Raw genomic sequence first — 20,255 nt, 5'->3', positions numbered from 1 at the left:
TACTAGGAGCAGAAGCTGACGGAGATGAAGGCTGTGGGAACATTTAAACTGTAACTGACTAAGTGCTGGAGGTTGTGTGTGGACCAACCTGCTAGTTAAAAACTATTATGGGCTCAGTCCCAGGCTGCCCCCTACCCCACTGCCCCAACCGACACTTTCATGAGTTTTCCTCCAGAAGTCCCATTAGGTTCTTACAATGAAGATCACAGAAAAATCCCCTCACGTATAGGGCAGGTAGAGAGAAGTAACCACTTTGAAATAAGCCCAGAAACTTCTGTTCTCCATAACAAAAGCCTTCTCTCAAAAGAAACTACTTTGTTAAAGCCTCATCTGATCTTGCGGAAGGACAGTTAGACAATTAAGCCACCTTTAGCTTCCTAGCTCATAAAAAGGAAGGCAAAAAAGCTAAAACTCTTCTGAAAAGTCACAAGCCAGCGACATAGAGAAAGAGAGAGAGAAAGAAGGAAAGAAAGAAAAAGAAAGAAAGAGAGAGAAAGAAAGAAGGAAAGAAAGGAAGAAAGAGAGAAAGAAAGAAAGAAGAAACTAATTGAATCATGATTATAGGATGCTTCTTTTCCGTAATACCTTACCACCACATCAATAGGGTTCCAGTATAGTGACAGTAGATTATAACAGAGAGATAAGACACAAGCTCTATTTAAGAAGGAGTTTCTAGGGAAATCCAAAGACAACAGGAAAGACAAAAAACAAGAACACTAGAGGAAACCGAAGTCTCTGATACTTATAACTACAGCAAACAGTAAACACAGCCTCGCCAGATAAACAAAAAGCCTCAAACTAAAGGCCCATTTACCTCAGCTCCTATTACCCAATACATTATGTTCAGCATTCCACAAAAAAATTACAAAGCAGGCAAAAAGGCAAGAAAGTTTACAGTTTGAATAGGCAAAGCAAGCATTAGAACCAGACTGAGGTATGGCAGAGATTTGGAAATTCTCAGGCAGATATTTTAAATAATTATGATTAATATGCTAAGGGCTCTAAAGGAAAAAAGTGAACTACATGCAAAAACAGTTAACCGGTTGATCCCAACCAGTGACAGATTTCTTTGTTCCTTCTCCACTACTATTGCTTTATTTAACCAGCCTTTAAAAACTTTTTAAAAAAACAAATGGGTGAGAAGAAAAGAAAGGAGGCTGGGTGTGATGGCTCACACCTGTAATCCCAGCACTTTGGTGGCCGAGGCAGGAAGATCACTTGAGGTCAGGAGTTTGAGACCAGCCTGAGCCATAGAGTGAGACTGTCTCTACAAACAATAAACAAAAATTTTTCAAGTAAAAAAGACAAAAAGAAGGAAGAAAGGGATGGGGGAAGGAGAAAGGAAGGAAGAAGAGAGACAGAAAGGGAGAAAGAAAATAAAGACAATTCAAGGTCTGGCAAGGTGGCTCATACCTGTAATTCTAACACTTTGGGAGACCGAAGCAGGTGGATGGCTTGAGCTCAGGTGCTAGAGACCAGCCTGGGAGACATAGTGAAGCCCAGTCTCAACCAAAAATTTAAAAAATAATAATAATTAGCCAGGCATAGTGGTGAACGCCTATAATCCCAGCTACCTGGTGGAGACTGAGGCAGGAGGATCACTTCAACTTGGGAAGTCAAGGCCATAGTGAGCTGAGATGGTGCTACTGCACTCCAGCCTGGGTGACAAAGTGAGACCTGTCTCAATAAATAAATAAGAAAATTCAATTGGGAAAAACAAGCAAACACAGATGGGTAAAGTAAGCAGAAAGATGAAAACCCTAAGGAAGAATCAAAAGGAAATGTCAGAAATAAAAAAAATTGTAATCTTTTTGTAATTCCTAAGCATGGTGATTGATTGGGCTTTCACGTGTATCTGTGAGATGTGACTCCTTCAAACCTTGTTGTGAAGTCAGCACATTACTTGGCAGAAATGAAAAGGAAAAAATAAATTTAAAACACTGTAACAAACATGAAGAATGCTTTGGATGGGTTCATTATTGGACTGGACACAGCCAAAGAATCAATTGAGGTTGAAGATGTTGATACAAACTTCCAAAACTGAAATGCAAAGAGTAAAATAAATAAATAAAATCCCAAATATTCAAGAACTGTGGAACAATTGCAAAAGGTGTAAGATGCAAAATGGGAATATTTGAAGGAGAAGAGAAAGAAGCAAAATATATACAAAGGTCTTTTTTTTTCCTTTCTTTCTTTTTTGAGACAGGATCTAACTGTTACCCAGGCTGGAGATCAGCAGCATGATTATGGCTCACTGCAGCCTCCACCTCCCGGGCTTCAGTGATCTTCCCACCTCAGCCCCAAGTAGCTGGACAGGGGTGTGCCACCATGCCTCGCCAATCTGTATATTTTTTGTAGAGATAGGGTTTTCCCACTTGTCTAGGCTAGTCTCAAACTCCTGGACTCAAGCAATATGCCTTCTGCAGCCTTCCAGAGTGCCAGGATTACAGGCATGAGCCACCATGCCTAGCCTAAAAGAAATATTTAAAGTACTAATGGCTGAAAAATTTCTGGAATTAATGATAGACACCAAGCCACAGAGAACACCAAGCAAGATAAATAGCAAAAATCTGTACCTGCAGAAAGTAAGACAATTAAAAACCTTGAAAAAAGCCAAAGGAAAAGAATTCCTTACCTCTATATAGAGGAACAAGGATAAAGATTATGTTAGATGTTTTTTCAGAAACCACACAAGCAAGGCCTGGGCATGGGGCACCTGCCTGTAGTCCCATCTACTCCGGAGGTTGAGGCTGGAGGATTGCTTGGATGGCTTAAGTCCAAGAGTTCCAGGCTGTGGTGAGCTACGACTGCGCCACTGTGCTACCAGGTTGTGGGACACAGGGGAGGCTCAGCTCCCCAATGGGAGGTGCCCAGTGTGCTCTGGTCCTTGGGCTCTCCTCCACCCAAGAATGGGTAGGAGGCCCAGGCGCCGCGATACTGTTCAAGTAAATATTGGACCCCAGGAGCTTTTGCAGAAAAGCGATTTATTAGGCAGGGAGAGAAAGACAAGTAGGGAGAGAGAGAGCCAGCTCCCATGCTGTCGTGGGAGGGGATCCCAGAGAGGGAAATCCACACAGGTGAGGGGCAGGGGGTCCTTTAATCTGGGAGTTATTCCCGCCCCAACCTAGTTCTTGTCCGATGAGAGGATTTCCTTCAAACATCCGCGGGAAAGACTTATCTTTTACTCTGACATCTGATTGGTTGTTTGGCCCACAGTCCTCCCAAAGCTTTTAAGGGGCTTTTCTAAACAAAGGAAGCTCACCTGGGCAGTCTATCTTCTCTGAAACAAAGGCGTCTAAGCTCCCAGATGGAGACGGGAAAGAAGGCAGAGGGGGCATGTTGCTGGGAAGTTCTTGCCTTTGAAACCACGCCCCTTGTGGACCCAGGAAGAGAAGTTAACACATTCCCTCAACTGCACTCCAGCCTGGGCAACAGAGTGAAACCTTGTCTCCAAATTAAGAGGAGGGGAGAGGAGAGGAGGCGAGGGGAGGGAAGGGGAGAGGAGGGGAGGGGAGGAGAGACCACATGGCCAGGCACAGTGGCTCATACCTGTAATCCCAGAACTTTGGGAGGCCAAGGAGGGAGGATCACCTGAAGTCAAGAGTTTGAGACCAGCCTGGCCAACATGGTGAAACCCTGTCTCTACTAAAAATACAAAAATTAGCTGGGCGTGGTGGCACACCCCTGTAATCCTAGCTACTCAGAGGAGAATCGCTTGAACCTGTGAGGCAGAAGTTGCAGTGAGCTGAGATCATGCCACTGCACTCCATCCTAGGTGACAGAGTGAGACTCTGTCTCAAAAGAAAGAAAAAGAAAAAAGAAAAGAAACCACAGAAGCAAGAAGAGAGTGGAGTGAAATATTTAAAGTGTTGATACAACTATAATTTGTCCATTTACAATCTAAAAAATATGGCTGGGCACAGTGCCTCCCGCCTGTAATCCCAGCATTTTTGGAGACCAAGGTGGGTGTATCACCTGAAGTCAGGAGTTCAAGACCATCCTGACCAATATGGTGAAACTTCGTCTCTACTAAAAACACAAAAATTAGCCGGGAGTGGTGGCACGTGCCTGTAGTCCCAGCTACTTGGGACGCTGAGACAGGAGAATCAATTGAACCCAGGAGACAGAGGTTGCAGTGAGCCAAGATCATGCCACTGTACTTCAGCCTGGACAACAGAGCAAGACTCTGCCTCAAAAAAAAAAAAAAGTGTGTGTCTACACACACACACACACACATACACACATAATTTTTTAAATAAATAAATAAAATAGTGAAAGAACAAAACCAATAACCTAAAATTCTGTATCCAGTAACATTATCCCTCAAAAATGAAAGAGAGACCGGGTGCGGTGGCTCACGCCTGTAATTCCAACACTTTGGGAGGGCAAGGCAGGTGGATCACCTGAGGTCAGCAGTTCGAGATCAGCCTGACCAACATGGAGAAATCCCATCTCTACTAAAAATACAAAATCAGCCAGGCTTGGTGGTGCATGCCTGTAATCCCAGCTACTCAGGAGGCTGAGGCAGGAGAATCAGTTGAACCCAGGAGGCAGAAGTTGCAGTGAGCTGAGGTTGAGCCACTGCACTCTAGCCAGGGCGACAGGTAAGACTCCATCTCAAAAAAAAAAAAAAAAAAAAGAAAGAAATACTCTCTCAGTTAAGCAATAACAGAATTTGATGTTTGCAGATCTATCTTATACTAAATATTTTTTAAAAGTTCTTCAGAGACAAGAGAGATGATTTAGGTCAGAAACTCAGGTTTACATAAAGAATGGAAAAGCCATCAGAGAAGGAATAAATGAAAGATAAAATATTTTAGTTTTCATACTCTTATCAATCTAATAATTGTTCAAAATAGTAATAGCAACAATTTGATTATAGTGTATGGATAAGTGAAATGAGTGGCAGCAATGTTTTAAGGGAAGGAAGAAAGGAACTAGGAATACTTTGTTATAATGCATCTGTACTACCTGTGAAGTAGCATTAGTATTAATTAACAGTGGATTTACATTAGTTGTAAACAGATAGTGTAAATTTTAGGACAATCACTGAAAAAAATATAAAAGTGTAATACTATGCTAAGAGAGGAGAGAAAATGGAATCATATAACATATTCCATTAAAACCAAGCAGGTAGTAAAAGAGGGGAAGATAAAGAAGTCAAAGTGCAACAAGTATAAAACAGTTATAAATATGGTAGCTATTAACCCAGTTATTTGAATAATCATTTTAAATGTGAATGGTCTAAATATACTAATGAAAAGAAAGAAAGATAGAGTAGATCAAGAAACAAGACCCAAATATATGTTGTGTGCAAGAAACTCACTTTAAAAATACAGACATAGCCAGGTGCAGTGGCTCACACCTGTAATCCCAGCACTTTGGGAGGCCAATGTGGATGGATCACGAAGTCAGGAGATGGAGACCACCCTGGCTAACACGGTGAAACCCTGTCTCTACCAAAAAATACAAAAAAAAATTAGCTGGACGTGGTGGCATGCTCCTGTAGTCCCAGCTACTTGGGAGGCTGAGGCAGGAGAATTGCTTGAACCTAGGAGGTGGAGGTTGCAGTGAGCTGAGATCGCGCCATTGCACTCTACCCTGGGTGACACAGTGAGACTCTGTCTCAAAAAAAAAAAAAGAAAAAAGAAAACATAATAACCCTCAATGTGTATGCACCAAACAACAAAATCAAAATCCTTGAAGCAAAATCTGATAGCACTGCAAGGAGAAATAGACAAATGCACCACCATTACAACTGGAGACTTCAACACCACCTTATCAGTAACTGACAAATCCAGCAGGCAGAAAATCAGTAAAGATATACCTGAAGTGAACAGCACCACCAATCAACTGAATCTAATTAACATGTATGAAATAACATCATCCAACAGCAACAGAAAACACTTTTTCTCAAGCTCACTTGAAACATTCATAAATACAGATCACATTCTGGGCTAAAAAACAGATCTCAACAAACTTAAAAGGATGGAAGTCATACAGAGTATGTTCTGAGACCACATTGGAATTAAACTAGAAATCAATAACGGAAAGATAAAGCTAGTTATGGTGATTTGCACCTGTAGTACCAGCTATTCTGGAGGCTGAGGTGGGAGTATTGCTCAAGCCCAGGCATTCAAGCCCAGCCTGGGCAATGTAGCAAGACTCCATCTCTAAAAATATAATAATAACAGTAAGGTAGCTGGAAAATCCCGAAATATTTGGATATTAAGCCACACACTTCTAAATAACGAATGAGTCAAAGGAAAAATCTTAAGAGAAATTTAAAAATATTTTGAATTAAATGAAAATGAAACAGTATTCAGTGTTCTCCAATCCTAAGTTAGGACACTACTCGGCCCCTACCCTTGAAGAAGACTGGAAATTAACTCTCTGAAGATCTTGCTTTGAACCCTGAACTCAGACACCAGGCATAGTTGAGGATGCCATCTGAATAAGGGGAACTAAGTCATATTTCACATACCACGCATTTGGTACCATCTCTCAGCCTCCTTCTCCTACTTGTCTTTCAGAATAATAATAACCAGGAATATACCCCTGCAGAGGACAGAACAATGGCCCCACAAGGACGTCCACATCCTAATCCACAGGACCTGTGAATGTGTATTACGTTACATGGTAAGGTGAAATTAAGGTTGCTAATAAACCCCAGATGATCTGAGTGAATGCAATGTACCCACAAAGACCCTAATAAGTGACAGAGGGAGGGAAGGAGTATCAGGGTATGAAAAGACTCCACTGGCGACTGCTGTCTTTGAAGATGGAAGGGGACCACAGCCAAGAAATGTGGAGCAACCTTTAGAAGCTGGAAAAGACAAGAAAACAGATGCTCCCTAGAGCCTGCAGGGAGGAACACAGTCCTGAATCCCCTTGATTTTAGCCCAGCGAGACTTGTGTCCAATCTCTGACCTCTAGAATGTAGGATAATAAATTTCTACTGTGTTAAGCCACACACTTATGGTTACTTTTTATAGCAGCAATAGAGAACTGATACAGCTCCCCCATCCAGAAACTGTAGGCTTCCTCACCTTCAACACTGACCAGTCCATGGGAAATTCATATAGTCCAATATTGGCACCTGGAGTCTCCTGAAAAATAGCCAGTGGCCCTCCCTGATCCTCCTATAGTGAAGTCCCTTTTTTTTTTTTTAAAGGAGTTTCACTCTTGTTGCCCACACTGGAGTGCAATGTATGATTTCGGCTCACTGCAACCTCCACCTCTCGGGTTCAAGCAATTCTCCTGCCTCAGCCTCCCGAGTAGCTGGGATTACAGGCATGTGCCGCAATGCCTGGCTAATTTTGTATTTTTAGTAGAGACAGGGTTTCTCCATGTTGGTCGGGCTGGTCTCGAACCCCCAACCTCAGGTGATCCTCCCACCTCAGCCTCCCAAAGTGCTGGGATTACAGGCGTGAGCCACCACACCCGGCGAAGTCCTCTTTTTAAAAACTACACTCATCCACACAGTATCTAAATCTGAAACATAAATGAACAGCTAAGGATCAGCCGACACTTGGAAAAAGCTTTTGACATCAAAGAGATCCCAACAAGCACAAAGAGAGAAGAAATTGAATGGAAATAGAGACAATGAAGATGAAAAATTACTTTAAAAACACAATTGAGGATAGGTATAGTGGCTCATGCCTGTTATCCCAACTAATCAGCAGGCTGAGATGGGAGGATGGCTTGAGTCTGAGAGTTTGAAGCTGTAGCGAGTTATCATCATGTCACTGCACTCCAACCTTGACAACAGAGTAGGACTCAGCTCGAAAAAACAAGACTTAAATAAAAAATAAAAACTATAATTGATATCCTCAAAGAGATAAAAGAAGATATTGAATCTATGAAATTGGATGCTGAGGTAACCCCAAGGATGAGATTATCAAATCAAACTCATAAAAATCAGAGATCTTAGCCAGTATCAAAATTTATTAATTGGGCCAGATGCGGTGGCTCATGCCTGTAATCCCAGGACTTTAGGAGGCCCAGGCAGGAGGATCACTTGAGCCCAGGAGTTCAAGACCAGTCTGGGCAATATAGTGAAATTTCATCCCTACAAAAAACAGAAATGAATTAGCCAGGCGTGACGGTATGTCCCTATTGTTCCAGCTACTCAGAAGGTTGAAGTGGGAGGGTCACTTGAGCCAGGGATGCTGCGCCTGTAATGGGTCGTGTTTGCAACATGCGCTCAATCCTGGGCAACAGATTTAGACTCTGTCTCAAAACAAACAAACAAACGAAAAAAGACCTAATTATTCAAAGAATACAGATGATCATGACATGTAGGCAAAACCTGGAAAAGTCTGAAATAGTCACTGCGGATCCCCACTCCCTTCCTGCCACTTTATACCATTCTCTAGTCCAGAGTTAACATGTAAGTTTCTAAGTAGCATATATAAGGCATCCATTACACAAATAGAGTTATTTTATCGACAAAAATCTTCTGTTTATACTCTGACAATTACATAACAGACACTGACATTTTCAAGTGGGCCATGCCTCCGTGTATGCATGGATTCCAGATTTGCACGCCAAGAGCAACCTGGCCAGACCACATATATCCCGGTAAAAGCATTCCAGAAATGAGACCTCCTTCTGCTTGTAGATATTATCCCATTAGCTAGTTTGCAAGAAGATGTAACTTCGTCCTTTCTTGTTTTTTCTTGGCCTTTCCAGGTCAAGTAGAGTAAGTTACAAACCAACTGCTAACCCTTTTCTTCCCAGATGGTACAAAAAGAAAGATTCAGAAAGCTCTTAGAAATCAAAAATATGGTAGTGGAAGTAAATATTTCAATGGAAAGGGTGAAACATAATGCTATGGAAATATCCCATAAGATAGAGCAAAAGGCAAAGAGATGAACACAGAACAACCTCCGCCTCCCAGGTTCAAGCAATTCTGCCATACCCTCCCGAGCAGCTGGGATTACAGGTGCGCGCCACCACACCCAGCTAATTTTGTATTTTTAGAGACAGGGTTTCTCCATGTTGGTCAGGCTGGTCTTGAACTCTTGACCTCAGGTGATATGCCTGCCTCGACCTCCCAAAGTGCTGGGATTACAGGCGTGAGCCACCACACCCAGCTTTGTATAGTGTTTAAAAAGATAAAAAATCTGTTTTCATCCATGTCTCCATCCATCCTGACCACAATCTTCCACACACACATCATTTACTATTTTCTTTTTATGTTCCTTAATGTAACAAATAATTTGATATACCCCTGATGTTATATGTGTATATCTCTAGGATAAATTCTCATCAGTAGGAGTTTCAGGTCACAGAATAAATGCATTTGTAAGTTGGGGGGATATTGCCAAATTGCCCTACATAGAGATTCTATTATAACATGTGCAATCACACCAGCAATGTATGAAAGAGCCTGTTTCTCTACAGCTTTGCCAAGAATGCATTGTAAAGCTTTTAGATTTTGCTAATCTGAGAAGTGAAAATGGTAAATTCAGTTTAATTTGCATTCATCTAATTATGAATTGGATTGAACATCTTTTCATAAATGTTTTAACATTTGTATTTCTTTTTTGTGAAATGTCTTTTCAAGTCCTCCACTCTTATTTTATCAGGTCACTTTTTCTCACCAATTTGTGTGTGTGTGCGTGTGTGTGTGTGTGTGTGTGTGTGAATGTATTGAGAAAAGAGTTATACTTCTGACAATGAGTTTGGAAACTAAATAATATTATTGGGAGTAGAGAAAGAAGACAAAGGTATTATGGTTACAAGAGCCAAAACCTCTTTTTCCACAATAGGGGGATGATAAGAAATAATATCTAAAACTGAAGTCTAGAAGTAGCATTAGACAAACTCAGTGGCTCATGCCTGTAATCCCAGCACTTTAGGAGACTGAGATGAAAGGATCGCTTGGGGCCAGAAGTTCAAACCTAGCCTGGGCAATGTAGTGAGATTCCATCTCTACAAAAAATTTAAAAATTTAAATTAGCTGAGTGGTGGCACATGCTTGTAGTCCCAGCTACTTGGGAGGCTGAGACAAGAAGGTCACTTGAACTTGGGAGTTTAAGGCTGCAGCGAGCCATGATCATGCCACTGCAATCCAGCATGGGCAAAGAGTGAGACCTTGTCTCAAATATATATATATATATTTTTTAATTAATGTTTGCATATTCTGTTTTCTCAGATACAAGATTCTCTTCCTATGTTTGCTGACAGTTAGAGAAGAAAGATTTCCTTGCTATCAAAAAACCTCAGAACCCTAATCTAAGTGTTTTCTTCCTATAGTATTGCAAAATGCAAGTCAATAAAGAAATGAATCTGAGAGATCCAAGTGTAAACACAGCATGCTTCTTTCACAGTTTTGAGTCACTTCATTCAACCCATTACATGGATATTTTTCAATTTGCACTTCTAGTCCTCTGTATTCATTTCCTAGAGCTAGTACCACAAACTAGGTAGCCTAAAACAACAAAAACTCATTGTCCTACAGCTCTGGAAACTACAAGTTTTAAATTAATGTGTCAGCAAGCCATGCTCTCCCTGAAGGCTCTACGCTAGGATCCTTCCATCCTTCCGTCTTTCCTCACCTCTTTCTAGCTTTTGATAGTTTATTGTTTGCCTACTTTGTTGTAGTTGCCATTTGGAGACAGAGTCAGGCTCTGTCACTCAGGCTGGAGTGCAGTGGCACAATCATGGCTCACTGCAGCCTCATCCTGGGCTCAAGCGATCCTACCTCAGCCTCCCAAGTAGCTAGGACTACAGGCGTGTGTCACCATATCCAGTTAATGTATTTTAATTTTTTATAGAGACAGGGTCTCACTGTGTCATCCTGGCTCTTCTCCAACTCCTGGCCTCAAGCTATCCGCTCACCTTGCCCTCCTAAAGTGCTGGGATTACAGGTATGAGCCACTGTGCCCAGCCTGGGTGGTTCCTTGTTTGTTGTTCCTTGACTTGTAGACACATCACCACAAGCCTCCATCATCACATAATGTTATCTCTGTGTCTAAATTTCCTCCTTTTTTTTTTTTTGATACAGAGTCTTGCTCGTCACCCTGGCTGGAGTGCAATGGCACGATCTCTGCTCACTGCAACCTCCACCTCCTGGGTTCAGCGATTCTCCTGCTTCAGCCTCCCAAGTAGCTGGGCTTACAGGCGCCTGCCACCACATTTGGCTAGTTTTTTATATTTTTAGTAGAGACAGGGTTTCACTATGTTGTTCAGGCTGGTTTGAACTCCTGACCTCATGATCCACCTGCCTCAGTCTTCCCAAGTGCTGGGATTACAGGTGTGAACCACCACACCTGGACTATTTCCTTCTTTTTATAAAACACCAGTCATTGGATTAGAGTCCACCCTCCTCCAGTACAACCTCACTTTATCTTGATCACATCTGCAAAGATCCTATTTCCAAATAAGATCACATTCATAAGTACCAGAGGTTAGGACTGCAGCATATCTTTTTGGGAAACATTCAGCTCACACACACCTTCCCAGCTAATCATTCTGTTTATTCTAACATATTTTTCCTTCTCTTTTCCACCAGACTTCACCTTTGCCTTGCTTCTGTGAAGCCAAATTAAGCTTTTTTGAATAGTACAACTGATTCAGGGCATATTCTGAATATGCCCCAACCCAGACCCACCTGTCCCCAGAAAACTGTATACCCTGTTATCTTATTCTAGCTTCTTCAAGTGGGAAACCCCACAATATTTAGTAGTTGCCTATTAAATTTGATATCCAGGCTGGGAACAGTGGCTCACATCTGTAATCCCAGCACTTTGGGAGGCCGAGGTGGGTGGATCACCTAAGGTCAGGAGTTTGAGACTAGCCTAATATGGTAAAACTCCATCTCTACTAAAAATACAAAAATTAGCCAGGCGTGGTGGTGTGTACTTGTAGTCCCAGCTACTTGGGAGGCTGAGACAGGATAATTGAACCTGAGAGGTGGAGGTTGCAGTAAGCCAAGGTCACACATCTGCACTCCAGCCTTGGCGACAGAGCGAGACTTGGTCTCAAAAAAGTAATTAATTAATTAATTAATTTTAAAATTTTGATACCCAACTGATATAATGATCTCAGCACAAAAATGAACAGGAGAAATAATGGTATGTTTGAAAGAGTACAGGGTTTGAAATCAGAAAACCTGAGTTGCAATTCCAGTGCCAATACTTAAAACAGAACCGATCTAGTTCTTCTAAATGCTAGTACAATATTCATCATGGTAAGGCTAAAGGTTCCACTTGTGACCCAAATTCAATTCCCACACCAACAGTGGTCCTAGATTGGACCGAAAGCTGCATCTAAATTGAAATGGAAACGCCCAAGAAGGAAAAGAAGGGAACCAGAGGAAGAGAATGAAGAGGAGGAAAGGAAGAGCGAAAGAAGAAGGAGGAAAAGGAGAAAGACAGGAGGAAACTGCAAAATGAAATTTCCAGAAAACCTCTTTTAACAATTTTTGAGCAGATACACAGAAAAAAAAAAAAAAATCCCAAAAGGAAACTGTCTCTTGGAGCTTCCCTAAAGATGAATGGAAAGAAGTCACTGGCAGTTACCAGCGTGTATTTCATGCTATTTTGGTTAGGGGGTGAGTCATACATGCTGGGTAGTGAATTTCCCAGGCTTTCAAATTTAAATAGGAGTAGATAGTGCAAGGCATTCATTTTAGCATGGAGTGTTTTCTCCTGCTGGTCATAAAAGGAATCCATTGTGTTATGATTAGGTCATGCTTGACCCACCTCAGGAATGTTTTCAGAGTGACAGAATATTTATTTCTCAGAGATGTCTCCAAGATTCAAGGAAGTCTGATCAGCATACTTACAAAGGCCTTGTGATCCTAATAGGGTCTAAGACAAGTCCTCCCCTTCTTTTGTGGGCGGGCTGTTATCGTTAATCCAGCTGCACTTGGTAATGACGCCCACCTTTTCATGCTAAACATGGAATAAGAGAGTAATTAACAGAGCCTGATCACTCCAAAAGAAAATCCTGCTTTTTAAAAAATCTTGCTTCAGAATAATTTAATTGTGCTTCACATGTTTTGAACAACAATTTTAGACTGGAATTTAACTTACTACTAGTAATAACATGCCATTTTTTCTCCATCTGTCATAATTACTCAATAAATACATAGACTTCAAAAACTGCATCTAAAATTATTCATGCAAGTGGTGTACTTTCTGATCAAACCATGGCAGGCGGTGAGTGGTGCCATCAATCTTTGTTTTTCTTTTCTTTTCTTTTCTTTTTTGAGACAGAGTCTCGCTCTGTCACCCAGGTTGGAGTGCAGTGGTGCAATCTCGGCTCACTGCAACCTCCACCTCCCAGGTTCAAGTGATTCTCCTACCTCAGCCTCCCCAGGAGCTGGGATTACAGGCTTGCACCACCACACCCAGCTAATTTTTTTGTATTTTCAGTAGAGACGGGATTTCATCATGTCGGCCAGGCTGGTCCCAACTCTTGACCTCAGGTGATCCACCCGCCTCAGCCTCCCAAAGTGCTAGGATTACAGGGGTGAGCCACCACACCCAATCTTTTTTTAAAAAAAAAAAAAATTCCCCTTCAAGTCCCCCCACTGACAATATAGATGAGTCACAGGACTTGGGTTAAGGTGTATACGGGACAGGTTAATTCAGCCTCCTCTTTCTATTTGGTTGGGGTAAGAACACATCCTGTATTGAGCGCCAGGAGGCTGACACCACAAATCTTTGAGACAAAACTTACGAGATTGTAGCTTCTGAAATAGCAAATCCAGGCCCAAACTGGCACTGAGCTAAGGACCCAGCGCCTACCAGTTCCTGTTTGAATTTGTCACTCATACTTGACAGGTGATTATTTCTCCTCAGATTTTTTTACTTAAAGGGACATCAGGTGAGAGACTGGGGATAGGAGAAAGGGCAATTAGGTTATTGCTTAGCGGTTGTTACTGAGTAAGAGTAACTGTGTCTTCTTTCCATTCAAATATCAAATTACAAAAATGGAAATCTTTCTTGAAACTCATAAAACTTAACTTTAATGAAGATTTAGGTTTAACAACATCAACTCATTTTTTGTTTTTGTTTTGTGTTGTTGTTGTTTTTGTGACAAGGCATCACTCTGTTGCACAGCTCACTTCAACTTCCACCTCCAGGGCTCAAGCCATTCTACCACCTCAGCCTCCTGAGTAGCTGGGATTACAGGCACTTGCCACCACACCTGATAATGTTTGTATTTTTAGTAGAGATGAGGTTTCACCATGTTGGCCAGGCTGGTCTCAAACTCCTGGACTCAAATGATCCACCCACCTTGGCTTCCCGAAGTGCTGGGATTATAGGCATGAGCTACCGTGCCTGCTACTGTAGCAGGACGTGCCACAGACAAAACCTCTCAGACACTGGGTTTGTGAAGGAAGTGGCTTTTTATTCGGCCAGGAGTCTCGGCAGACTCACATCTCAAGAACTGAGCTCCCTGACTAGAAAATCATGGCTTCTGTGAAAGGCTCACAATCTTAGAAGCTACATGTGACAGCGTCGTGATCGATGAGGTAGGCAAGGGGTATGTGACTTAGGTGGGGGTCTAATTGTGATTAAGCAAGAAAAGTGCCTTCCAGGGAAGATTCCTCCATACCATGCCTCTGATCTATAGACAGGATAGGAACTAGGGTGGGGGGTTTCATCTGTAACCTCCAGCTCCAGCTAGTGGCACTGGTTCTGTCTCCTCCACTGACCTTGTGCCTTCTATTTTCAAATTTTTCTTCTTTTGAAATGCAGTGTAGAAGGCTCAGGGGAAGTGGTCTTCGACGCTTAAGAGGAAAGGGTCTCCTTCCTCACCCCGCCCTCTGAGAACCTCACTTATAACATTAGTGAGAGTTCTCACTGTCATTCTCATTTTCATTTTCCTGATCTTCTAAAGAAACTGATTGATAATGATTCATATAATATACTTGTGATGTGGTTCTCTGATTAACTACAGCAGTAATGAATCCTCTGATCATCTGAAGGCACGGGGAGGAAACAAGGGAGTAGCAAGCAAACACCTATTATTACTACAATATTTACACTTATGTGGCTGCAGAGGGACTGCATTCCAGTTCTTTATTCACATGTAATCACCTGGTGAGAAAGGGTGAACTGGGGAGAATACACTTATAGGACATCTCTCATTTACCCAGGCTGAAATCTCCTGAGTGATTTTCCCTAGAGCTTGTAACTGTCATCCTAGCTCAGTCTCTCGCCACTCCTGAGGAGTTCCCGGGAGGGCCCGCAGTATGGGAGGGGGCCTATGATATAAGATTTCACAGGGGGAATGTCCTGTCTTCTTAGAGGGAGTACATCTAATTTTGAATAACACCAAGGGAAGTGCCTGCAATCACTTAAACCGTGCTTCCTGACACATTTTCCCTAAGCTATTCCTAATGGTCTGGTTCATCCGCTCCCCCTTTCTGGAACTCTGTGGTCAATAGGCAGTGTGCAGCTTCCAAGTGATACCCAATGCTGTTGCCGTTTCCCAGACCAAATCAGCCACAAATGCTGGTCCGTTGTCTGAGCCAATGTGCAATGGCAGTCCAAACCTGGGGATGAGATCTCCAAGAAGCACATGGGTTACTTCATGGGGCTTTTCAGTCCTAGTTGGGAAGGCCTCAACCCACCCAGAGTATGTGCACACCAGGACCAACAAATTCTTATGTCCTCAACACTTAGGCGTTTCAGTGAAATCTACCTGGAGATCTTCAAATAGAGCTGCCCCATAAGCTGAACGCCAGGGGGATAATTGGACCTTGCCTCACATTGTGCTGCCAACATGTAATGCATCGCTGCGCCACAGTTTTGGTCAGGGCCAATAAATGTGAGATGTAAAAATACCAGCCTAACAACTTAAGTGACTCTTGGCCTAAATGAGTGGTTTCATGTACGGCCTGTCCAGCCGCAGCCCCTAAGAGCTGTGGCACCGCTACTCTTCCATCTGGGAGCCAGATCCATCCCTCTTTATCATTTGCCCCCCTTCTGCTTGGAGAAAGTCCTTTCCTCCTTAGAATAAGTGGGCACCAAGTCAGGTATCTGGGGAATTAGAGGGGCTGTAACTGCTGCTCAGTAGGGAGTAGATGCTGCCTTAACAGCTGCTGAATCAGCTTGGGAATTTTTCAGGAGGTATGGGCCCGCTGATGTCCTTGGCAGTGAACAAGTGCCACCCTTCAGGGCTCCCAAACTGCTTCTCACAACTGCAAGATTTCATGCTGGTACCTTATTTATTTTCCCCCTGAATTTAACAGTCCTTTTTCTTTGTACAGCATCCCATGTACTTGAAGAGTTACAAACGCATACCGGGAATCAGTATAAATGTTCACAGCCTTATCTTCACTCTGTTCTATGGCTCAGGTCAGAGCAAAAAGTTCAGCCTTCTGAGCCGAAGTACCCTGGGCCAGTGGCACAGTCCCGATTACAGTGTCCTGAGTCATCACTGCATAGCCTGCACACTTTTCCCCTCGTGGATTAACAGAACTGCTCCCATCCACATACAACTCCCAGTCTACTACCGTCCATGGTTGATCCCGAAGATCAGGCCTGCTGGAATAAACTGAGTCCAATACTTCAACACAGTTGTGTTCAACTGGGCCCTCTAACACCGAGAGCAAAGTGGAGGGGTTTAAGGTATTGAAGACCTCAATGGTGATGTGGGGATTTTCACATAGCAGGCTCTGGCATTTGGTTAACCTAGCAATTGTCAACCAATGATGTCCTTTGGTATTCATTAGAGTCACTACTGTATGGGGTGCTTTGATATTTAAGTTTTGCCCCAGAGTTAGCTCATCAGCCACTTGTGCTAGCAGAGCAGTTGCTGCCAGGGCCCTTAAACATGGGGGCCATCCCTTGGAGACTCTGTCCAGCTGCTTGGAGAGATAAGCTACAGGCCTGGGCCAAGGTCCCACTGTTTGTGTTAAAACTCCAATTGCCATTTTATCTCTTTCAGACACATACAATGTGAAGAGCTTTGTTAAATCAGGTAACCCCAAAGCTGGGGCTCACATAAGTTTCTCTTTCAGTTCCTGAAACACCTGCTGCTGCTGAGATCTTCATTCAAAGGGTTCCTTGTCTCCCCACTTCATAACTTCATAGAGGGGTTTGGCCAGTACACGAAGTTTGGAATCCACAATCTACAGAAACACACAGCTCCCAGGAACTCCTTCACCTGCCTTCTAGCCTCGGGTTTTGGCAGGTTACAAATGACTTGTTTCCTCTCTGCTCCTAGGCTGCACTCTCCCTGCTGGATGGTGAACCCCAGATATCGCACTTGCTGTCAGCAAATCTGGGCTTTTCTTTTAGACACTTTATACCCACAGTCCTCCAGGTGCTGAAGTAAGGCATCTGTTCCTTTTGCGCACCCAACTGCCGTGGGTTGTCCCAATAAAAGGTCATCAGCATATTGGAGCAACAAGCAGCCTAAGTCCTTAGCACAAAGCTTCTGGAAGTCACAGGCTAATGCCTTCCCAAAGATGGTGGGAGAGTTCTTGAACCCCTGGGGTAACCGGGTTCAGGTGTACTGGGTGGTTACACCTGTTTCTGGATTTTCCCATTGAAAAGCAAATAGTTTCTGATCTCCAAGGCCATCCTGATGCTAAAAAAAGTATCCTTTAAGTCCAAGCAGGTGAACCAACTATCCTCCGCTGGCAATAATCCCAGCAGTGTGTATGGGTTAGGCACAGTTGGGTGCAAAGTCACTGTGGCCTGATTAACCAGGCGCAAGTCCTGCACTGACCTGTAGTCACTGGTCCCTGGTTTAGGGACAGGCAAGAGGCGGGTGTTCCTTGGAGACTGACAAGGAACTGTAATTCCATAGTCCCTTAAGCATTTTAGGTGGACCTGAATGCCTTCTAGGGCTTCTCAAGGAACTGGATATTGCTTTTGCCCAACCGACTGAGCCCCAGGCTTTACCTCAATGAGCACAGGGGCCTGGTTGACTGCAGGCCTGGTGGATTGTTCTCTGCCCAGAACTTAGGCCATTGTTTTGCTAATGCAGGTCCTATCATCTCCCAATCTGGTTTGGTTAAGAAGAGCTTCCACTCTTCTTCATGAGGAACCCTGAGGGCCATTATGACTCCAGTTTTAGGCAATCCTAGCCATAAAGTGCCATTCTCATTGAAAGTGATGGTTGCCTGTAGCTTACTGAGCAGATCCCTTCCTAGCAGGGGCAAAGGGAAATCAGGCATGTGTAAGAACTGGTGTAAGAATCACCTCATGTCCCTCCACCTCACAAGTCCATGGTAAATACAAATACTGTTTCTCTGACACTCCAGTAGCTCCAACAATATTGGTTGTTTCCTTTGGTAGGGGAGCTACAGGGGTGGTTACCACCAAATATTCAGCACCTGTGTTGATGAGGAAGTCAATGTCCTTGCCCCCCACTGTCACCCCGACCATGGGCTCTTTGGGGGCAATTGAGTCCAGTCCCCTTCAGTCCAGTGGCCTTTCCACTAGATTGAACAGAGTGCCTTCACTTTTGTCTGAAGCCTCGGGCTTACCCCTGTTTTTCTGTCAACTGGGGCACTTGTCCTTCCAGTGTCCCACTTCCTTACAGTAAGCACACTGATTATGCTGCAGGCACGGGCAATTAAACTGGGCAGACTTCCAGGAGCCCCCCTTCCCCCGCCCTTTTGGGGGCACTCCTCTAATAGCGGCAGCTATCAAGTTGACGCTTCGTTGAGCTTGATGCTCATTTTCTCTACAGCTTTCTCTATGGCTTACCACGTCTCTGTTCACCATCACCTGGTTAGCCATTTCCAATAACTGTGAAGTATTCATGCCCACAAATCCTGCCTGCTTCTGTAGCTTTCTCCTAATGTCTTCTGCACACTGACTAACTAATGCCATATTTACCATGCATTGGTTTTTGGGGCTCTCAGGATCGAAAGGAGTATACCTGAGATAGGCTTTGCATAGCCTCTCATAGAACTGTGCCGGGCTTTCCTCTTTCCCTTGAATAACCTCAGAGACTTTATTGATGTTTGTAGCTTTTGGGTTCCCTTCTTCAATTCCTCCAGAAAGGCCTCTCTGTACCAGATTAGCCTTTGCATGCCCTCTGGGGTGTCTGGATCCCTCTGGGGGTCAGTCCCCAGTAGCTGGGCCCTGACATACTCTTGGGGGTTCTGGCAATCTGCTGGAACATGCTCCTCCAACCATTTGGAAGCAGCTTGAAGTACCATCTGCCTTTCATCAGTGTTTGAAAGACACATAAGCAGCTGGTGGCAGTCAGCCCAAGTGGGGTTATGGGTCTGGACAATAGTTTGCAGTAGGTCAATGAGAACTTGTGGCTTCTTGGTATAAGACAGGGTGTTATTTTTCCAGTTGATAAGATCAGCTGAGGTGAATGGCAGGTACATGAAAACACATCTTTCCACCATGTGGCTGTCCTCATCCACTCCCGTATATCTCTGCTCTCTTAAAGGCCTCTCTACCCCTGCCTTGGGTTGCAGACGGGCTGCTAGAGGGGGAGTTCCTCCCAGGAGGCAGGCAGCTATGGGAGGAGTCCCTCCACATTCTTTCTTGTCTACCCTGGGTGGTTTAGGGGTGTGCAATTCTAGCGGGGGTGCTGAGGTTTCAGGTCCAGGTGCAAGGACTCCTTCCTCCTGATAAGGAGGAGGTATCATCGGCAAAGGCTCTTCTGCCATTGGATCTGTCAGGACCTTAGGAGTCTGCATCCCTCAGCGGGTGGAGTGGGGTTTTTCCCTGGCTGCCTGCCCCTTTGCCATCAGTATGGTTGCTGCCTGTCCTCTTAGCCACTGTGGAGGGTTTAGAACTAGCTGCAGCCATGAGTCTATATACGGAAATTGATCAGGGTGTCCTGGCTTGCATGTAACCTTATGCCATATGTTGGAGACAAGAGACCTGTCTAGGCTTCCCTCTGAGGGTCAATCCACTCCAAACGCTGGCCAGTCTACCTCACATAAGGTCCTCAGCTTTCCTGGTGTCATAGTCACTCCATAATCCCCACTAAATCCCTTCTTGAAATTTTTCACTATGGTCCCCAGAGGAGTAGGCTTGCTATGAGTGTGACCCATGTTTTTTGCACAGAAAACAGTACTCACAGGCAGTAAAGAGAGTCTCACTCCACCCTCAGTTTCTCCCACCCTGTACGGCGCAACACGCTGTCTTTCACTTTTGCTTCAGGCCAGTAGGATGGTCTCCCTCTCGGGAGTGTTTTAGGTGCCACTTGGCATTGGAGAGTTCATTACTCCCCTCACAATATATAGATTGCAAGGGCACCTCCTTCTAGCCATATACAGATTGCCCCTAATCCCAGCTGGCCTCACA

At 43.8% G+C, this 20,255-nt stretch overlaps 2 non-coding genes across 2 annotated transcripts; one reads left to right on the top strand and one right to left on the bottom strand.

The window, feature by feature from the left end:
- Positions 1 to 1,805: 1,805 nt before the first annotated feature.
- Positions 1,806 to 1,913, top strand: LOC135274546 (small nucleolar RNA U13). The gene has a single exon (XR_010342346.1). It is a non-coding gene; the product is annotated as a small nucleolar RNA U13 (small nucleolar RNA).
- Positions 1,914 to 13,533: 11,620 nt separating this feature from the next.
- On the bottom strand, positions 13,534 to 13,665 carry LOC135274523 (small nucleolar RNA SNORA51). Its single transcript, XR_010342336.1, has one exon. It is a non-coding gene; the product is annotated as a small nucleolar RNA SNORA51 (small nucleolar RNA).
- Positions 13,666 to 20,255: the final 6,590 nt, after the last annotated feature.

This window comes from Aotus nancymaae, unplaced genomic scaffold, assembly GCF_030222135.1.
Source record: "Aotus nancymaae isolate 86718 unplaced genomic scaffold, 86718_ANA_hifiasm-v0.15.2.pri h1tg000002l, whole genome shotgun sequence".
NCBI classification, from domain to species: Eukaryota; Metazoa; Chordata; class Mammalia; order Primates; family Aotidae; genus Aotus; species Aotus nancymaae.
Note: the sequence above shows the minus strand (reverse complement) of the source record. Positions and strands in the feature narration are given on the sequence as shown.